Source organism: Pogona vitticeps, chromosome 2, assembly GCF_051106095.1.
Source record: "Pogona vitticeps strain Pit_001003342236 chromosome 2, PviZW2.1, whole genome shotgun sequence".
In the NCBI taxonomy this organism is placed as follows: domain Eukaryota; kingdom Metazoa; phylum Chordata; class Lepidosauria; order Squamata; family Agamidae; genus Pogona; species Pogona vitticeps.
The window spans coordinates 110,646,318-110,652,543 of NC_135784.1; the positions used below are offsets into that span (position 1 = coordinate 110,646,318).

Below are 6,226 nucleotides of genomic sequence, written 5' to 3' on the forward strand. Positions count from 1 at the left end.
GTTCAATCCCAGGTAGCCGGGTCAAGGTTGACTCAGCTTTCTATCCTCCTGAGGTCGGTAAAATGAGTACCCAGCTCGCTGGGGTGGTGGCAATGTGTGCAGCCTGCATAATTAACTTGTAAACTGCCCAGAGAGTGCTTGAAGCGCTATGGGGCGGTATAAAAGCAGCACAAACACATTTGTTTAAAAACAGGAAACAGAGTGGAGGGGCAGAAGAAGAACCATAGGAAGAGAAGGACAATGAAAGACCAGAGGCTTCCTAAAACATTGTTCTACCCAAGGCAAAGAACAAGGTAATGCCCTCTTTTCTCCAGCATCTTGCTGTTGCTCCCTGCACTTGGAATCTGGCTGTGGAATTAGAGATTGGGAGTCACTGTGCCTCCTTGACAAGGGCTAGACTTGATGATCCAGTTCTGCAGTTCTAAGATGATGTTGCTACTGCTGCTGCTGTGCCACCCTCTGACACAGCTGCCTCACCTTGGGTGTGATCAGATGGTAATTTAGATCACTATTTGGAGCACTAACAGACTGGTCCGATTTGCTCTATTTACTGGTGAGCAGGCAACATATTCCACATTGTGAATCACCCCAATCCTGCTCTATGCCTGATCCAGATCCTTTTGGTCCAGCAGCAGAGCAGGTTGATGCAATCCGGACTGGATGGGTTGCTTTAAATGCTCCCTTTTAAGATCACACATTGGCACTGAGCCTTTCGGGTGAGACCCAATGTAATTCTTATGTCACCACCTGATTGCATCCTTTGCTGAATGATGGTGCTTGCCTTGAGAAAGTGGGTGTGTCGACATTGGAAACCTATACTGGCTCTAGATTCATTGAATGGTTATGTCTTCCTGAAAATCCTGGGGGTTATGATATGGTGCAAACACTAATAAGAGATGTCCCTGTGAAAGAGAGCGTATAAAACTGGGTTCCATGTTACAGATCAAAGACAGTTTGGGGGTCTAAAAACTCTACAGCTTAAATAAACAAATACAAAACCTTTGAGGATGAGATGGGGAATGGATTTGTCAATTGCTTTGAAAATGGGGGGGGGGGAGCCAGACATGCTTTTGTTTTTGCGGTTGTCATACATAGAATAACACAGAAGGGGAAATGAGTCTGTATTTAATTCATTTTATAGCCAGCTTGCAAGTGACTATTTCAGGACTGGAAGTGGCGAAAGTGAGGAAAGCTTAGTGGGTTATTCTTATATCCCTCTTTTCCAATCAAGTAATGCTCCCACAGTCACATGTAATTTGGGATGGTTTTATTTATTTATTTAAAATATTTTTATCCTGCCCTTCTCCTTAAAAAGGACTCATGTTGGTAGAAGAAGGAGCTGGCTGGAAATGGAGATGTGTCTCATGGTCTAATCAATGGGAGAAGTAAGTGATCATTGTTCTTACCAGATGGGGGAATCTTTGTTTAAAAGACTCATACGGGATAATTTTTCAAGCTTTGTATGTAACCCACAGCTCTTTTAATTATGTAACAAGAAAAACATTTTGAGAGAAGTTGCTGATTGTTATTCCTCACCTGACTCTTTATTCTGGTATGGCCTTAATTGATTAGCTTTCTGTTCTGATCCAGATTTCATCTCAATCCAAACACTGTCTGCTGGACTAATTTTCAATAACAATAAAGATTTTTAAATAAAAAAAATTAAAAAGACTCTCTGTCTCCAGGACTGTCCAAACAGCAGCTGCCAACTCCTGCCAAATTTGCTTTAAAAACAAAGAATAAAGGAACAAGATCAGGAGAGGATAGGGCAATTCAATGGCTGTTTCTATATTAGACACAGGGAGAAGAACAGGATGAAACACCCTCTAGAAAAACACAACTAGTCAAACAAAATATCCCAGTCTTGGCCAGCAATGTTGTCTCCACCCCCAATAGTGCAAGGAATGTACCAAAGTGACTCAAGTGAGCTGACAGCACACAGCGTTCTCTTCTTCTGCAGCTGTAATAGAAAGGCTAATCATCTTGCTACCAGAACACTGCTTCCACTATCACAATTCAGGCCTCGGTGATTCTGTGCAAAGAGTGCACAGCCAAACTGGTGAGCAGATGACCAACATTGCTCTTCTGGATATGACTTGATGCTTGTTTGCTATCTGCTATAATCAGAAGAGAACATGTGTCCATGTGACCATCTGTCTTTCTCTTTCATAGCTCCAAGACTATGCAATATCGAACCTAAGGATGTGCATTGTACTTGTTTTTTTAAAAAATTGAATAATTGATGGAAAACGACAATACTACCTGCATCTCCTTTAACAATGGGTTCGGGGGGGGGGGGGGTTCATGCCATATACCTGCTACTAACTTAAGTACAGAGTTTTTTCTGCGTCTCAGGTTTTTCCTCCCTGCTATGCTTTTGTTAGACATCTGTTCCTCTCTCCTCCATTTTCTGCTCTCCAAAGATACTTGTGTACAGATGGTGCTTCATAACTATGTAAAAACTCCACCAGACAACTTCATCTGAATATAACTTGTATAGCATTGCAGTAGACAACTACTTTTAGTGCTCTGATAAAGGTATCACCTTCTCTTGCATTTGTGTAATTTTAAGGACCACATGACCTGATTTTTTTCCTGAACTATGAAAGACACTGTCAATGCCCTGTAGGACAACATGGACCCTTGACCTCAGCCAAGGAGGACAGCAACCTCAAAATAACATCTGCCTACACCGTCCAGATGACACTATTAATTTGGCTTTAATTGGCTTCTCCTGTCTGGTGAAAATAATAAATCTTCACCCTGGCTCTCTGATGGAGGCTGCTACTTTCTGTGTCACCTTTTCCCTAGCCACCCCCCCACCAGCCCAACAGGAACCTTGAGTTTCAAAGCAGACAGGGAACGAGATACCTGTGGGGCTTTTTGGCAGCCCTTCATTTGAAGAGCTGGATGGAAAATTCCAGCCAAATGCTACTAGGGATGCAGCTTGAATTCCCCCTCTTCCCCACCCAAAAGGCTGTCTGCAGCCAGTGTTTGAATTCACCTCTAGAAGCAGACCTAGCACAACCTCCTGCCATGAAATTTTGGTTGGGACTGTCATTTATATATATATTTTTGCACTATCCACAAAATACAGGCGCATAGCCTGAAGAAGTGGACTTGACCCACAAAAGCCTGATGCTTTTTTAAAGTGGTCTAATAAAGGTATCACGAGCTCTTGCATTTGTAGTTTTGTGCCATATTTCTTGCATTTCCATGTTCGTACATCCATTCCCCACCCCTCCTGCTTTGTAGCTTTTTTCTCTGTCCTGGATATATCTGCTTCACACTCCAGGGTTAAAGCAATCTCTCTCTCTCTCTCTCTCAGTGCTCAATGGTTTTAAATGAAGCTTAATGCTCTAGAGACAAGGGTTGCTTCTGGATGGATGGCTGCTAGCACTATCAGCTAACCAACATAGGGCAGCTAGGCTGGCTCTCCATGCTGTCGTCAGTATGGAAAAAGAAAGGAGAAAAGGTGGGAAAACATAGGAGCATTTCAAATGGAAGACGTCACCTGGACCTCACCTCACACCATCCTAAAATTCTGAGAATAAGGCAGACTGATGGCACAATAAAAAGCCTTATCTGGAAGAAGCACCTAAGGTCATGCAGAAGGGTTCTTGCTCTGAGCGCTAGGTTTGAGTCATGCCATTATTCCAACTGGGCAAAGGGGGCTTATTTTCAGCTGTATATTTTTCTTGAATTGAATAACTGTTGTATACCTTTGCGGGCAAAGCGTAAATACTTTGCAGGAAGATAAATACCTTGATGGGGATGCCCAGCAGAAGGGGATGAAAGCTGGAATTTCCATATATGTGTAAAAGCCATAATGTTATTACTTTGCTCATATGTCTTTGCAGAAAAAATAAACAAACAAAATAATAAGTCCAGTTAATATCCTCAAGACATAAGAAGCAACTAGACAATTAGCAGCATGCCTTTGCTCTGTGCCTCACATTATTTTCAAGCCTATATGCTTGTAAATAATCCAGCTGCAATATGTAAGCAGACACACACACACACTCTCACACACACAAAATCTTCAAATAGTATTAAAGGTTAAACAGGGCAAATACCAACGCCGGTCTGTCAGACAGAATGGAGAGAAATCTGAGAAAGGTAAACTCCCCTATTGATCTGTCTGTCTGGGCACTGTTCTCCCATCATCATTTTTTTCAAAGCCACTTTCATACATACATACACTGAAATACTGGGACAGTGCCTTTAAAAAAGAAATAAGGCATAAAATGGTTTTGTGCAGAGGTGGTTTTCTGGCAATGCACACAGAAAAATTCTTTGCTACTGACCTCCAACAGGCAATATTGTGAATACATGCATTCTTTCACACTGTGTTCCTACATGTGCATTAAAAGCAAAACATTTGTGATGCTTCCTACCACCACACTTTAATAGAATAGACTTCAGCCTTTTATTCTATTTGAAGCTTCTGGGCTTGATAGCTTTGGCAACGTGTTTGCATGACCTAGGACAGTGGTCCCCAACCTTGGGCCTCCAGATGTTCTTGAACTTGAACTCCCAGAAATCCTGGCTAGCAGAGGTGGTGATGAAGGCTTCTGGGAGTTGTAGTCCAAGAACATCTGGAGGCCCAAGGTTGGGGACCACTGACCTAGGAGATCTGAGGTACTTAGCAGCTCAGGTGTAGTTTTTCTGAAGTGCAATGCAATCCTGGTAAGATAATCACTTACATGTAACTCAGAAAAACGGGGAGGAGAAGAGGCCATAGGTTTATATGAAATATGCCTGTACTTGCCCATTTACACTTACAGATGCAAATGTAGAAATATAAAAATAATATAAGATACATGAAAATACTGTACATCTCGCTAAGAAGAGGAAGACCATTGAACAAGAGACCTAGAATCACAGAATCATAGAAAAATGAAGTTGGAAGGGGCCTACAAGGCCATCAAGTCCAACCCCTTGCTCAATGCAGAAATACACTTGAAGCATATGTGTCAGCTGATTAAGTTTTTCTTGCACACTTCCAGTGCTGGAGCACTCACCAGCTCCCGAGGTAACTGGTTCCATTGTTGTACTGCTCTAACAGTTAGAAAGTTTTTCCTGATATTCAACTGAAATCTGGCTTCCTGTAACTTGAGCCCATTGTTGCGTGTCCTGCACTCTGGGATGATCGAGAACAGATCTTGTCACTCCTCTGTATGACAGCTTTTCAAAGATTTGAAAAATGCTATCACATCACCCCTCAGCCTTTCCTCATAAGGCTTGGTTTCCAGCCCCTTGATCATCCTTGTCGCCCTCCTCTGAACCTGTTCCAATTTGTTAGCATCCTTCTTGAAGTGTGGTGTCCAGAACTGGACACAATGCTCAAGGTGAAGCCTAACCAGTGCTGAATAGAGGGGAACTAGCACTTTGCGGGATTTGGAAACTATACTTCTACTAATGCAGCCTAAAATAGCATTTGCCTTTTTTGTAGGCACATCACATTGTGGGCTCATATTTAGCTTGTGATCTACAACAATCCCAAGATCCTTCTCACTCATAGTTTTGCTGAGCCAGGTATCCCCCATTTTGTAACTGTGCAATTGGTTTCTTTTTCCGAGGTGCAGTACTTTGCACTTGTCCCTGCTGAGTTTCATTCTGTTGTTTTCAGCCCAGTGCTCCCATCCTATCAAGGTCTTTTTGAATTTTGTTTCTCTTTTCTAGGGCATTAGCTATTCCACCCAGTTTGGTATCATCTGCAGATCTGACAAGCATTCCCTGCACTCCGTCATCCAAATGATTAATAAAAATATTGAAGACCACTAGACCCAGGACTGAGCTTTGGGGTACCCTACTTGTTACCTCCTCCCAATTAGAGAAGGACCTACTCACATACTAGCTGTTGATGAACCTTCTCTCCCCTCCCCAATTTTATTTTGTTTCCTCATATAGAGGAGAGGATCAATCTTCTGCTAAGTTGAATGCCTGACCATCCTAAATGTTACGCGCATCTTCTTATCCCCACTATATTCAGTGAATATGTTTATGATTGCACCTTTGCTTTCCAGAGCAGTCAAGCATTAGAGAGAGAAAAACTAGAAGTTCAAGTTCTATGAAGTTGCAAAATCACAGCATATTATGGGCAAAGTACATTGCTACATCCTTCAGGGCCTTTGGGGCATCCTTCTCTACCAACTTTAGAAACAAAATGTCTGTTTGACCTGAATAAGAGAAGGTGATGGCCAATTATGATGTTTAAGAAATA

General features: G+C 42.2%; 1 long non-coding RNA gene across 1 annotated transcript; it reads left to right on the plus strand.

The window, feature by feature from the left end:
- The first annotated feature begins 208 nt into the window (after positions 1-208).
- Positions 209-5,125, plus strand: LOC144586853 (uncharacterized). The gene is made up of 2 exons (XR_013541911.1): positions 209-293; positions 1,316-5,125. It is a non-coding gene; the product is annotated as an uncharacterized LOC144586853 (long non-coding RNA).
- The last annotated feature ends 1,101 nt before the right edge of the window (positions 5,126-6,226 follow it).